Below are 962 nucleotides of genomic sequence, written 5' to 3'. Positions count from 1 at the left end.
GACAAAGAAGAAACCACGCCATTGAAGAAAATGGAGAAAGAACAATCTTGGACATGCTAACGCCAAATCGCCTCGTGGTCACCTCTAGCATTGTAGAACCGACCATAGCCGCACATAACTTCGAAATCAAACCGGCTATGATCCAACTTATTCAAAATGTCGGGCAATTCGGAGGAGATGCTAGAGAAGGCACGAATGCTCATCTTACCAAATTTATTAAGCATTATTCTTTGTTCCGTACTAATGGCGTTACAAGTGACACTGTTAAACTGAAATTATTTTCTTTTTCTCTTAGGGAAGATGCTATTGACTGGTTGGAATCTTTGGACGCCGGATCCATCACAACTTGGGATGATTTAGTAAAAAAGTTTCTTGCTAAATACTTCCCTCCGTCCAAAACAGCCATGTACAAGAATGAGATCAACGCCTTCCATCAAAAGGAGAGAGAAAGCTTGTACGATGCATGGGAGCGTTACCGTCGGTTGTTCAAGAAATGCCCACATCACGCCTTTGAAAAGTGGGAACAAGTAAATATCTTTTATAGTGGTTTATCTTCGAATAATTGTGCCACTATTGATGTAGCCGCAGGTGGAAGCTTGTTCTGCAAGAGCCCGGATGATGCTTATGCACTCATCGAAGAACTAGCCGAAAGGAGTTCCCATTGGCCAAACGAATGGTTCTCCGAGGTAAGGGCAGGTATGTATATGTGTGATGCACCACCCCAATCATCTCCTAACCTCGATAAGCTTAATAAGAAAATGGATTTATTGATGGCTAATTTGAGTATGGATAACCAACCCGAAAATCAATTCATGGGTGAAACGGCTAACTTTGTCGGTAACTCTTATCGACCAAATAATCCATACTCAAATTCGTATAATCATGGGTGGAGGAATCACCCAAATTTTTCATGGAGCAACAATCAAAATATCTTAAATCCACATGCTCCTAATCATCCTAGA

At 41.3% G+C, this 962-nt stretch overlaps 1 non-coding gene across 1 annotated transcript; it reads right to left on the bottom strand.

The window, feature by feature from the left end:
• Positions 1 to 404: 404 nt before the first annotated feature.
• LOC136228170 (small nucleolar RNA R71) lies at positions 405 to 511 on the bottom strand. The gene has a single exon (XR_010688504.1). It is a non-coding gene; the product is annotated as a small nucleolar RNA R71 (small nucleolar RNA).
• Between the last annotated feature and the right edge of the window lie 451 nt (positions 512 to 962).

The sequence above is a fragment of the Euphorbia lathyris genome, chromosome 4 (genome assembly GCF_963576675.1).
Source record: "Euphorbia lathyris chromosome 4, ddEupLath1.1, whole genome shotgun sequence".
In the NCBI taxonomy this organism is placed as follows: domain Eukaryota; kingdom Viridiplantae; phylum Streptophyta; class Magnoliopsida; order Malpighiales; family Euphorbiaceae; genus Euphorbia; species Euphorbia lathyris.
Note: the sequence above shows the minus strand (reverse complement) of the source record. Positions and strands in the feature narration are given on the sequence as shown.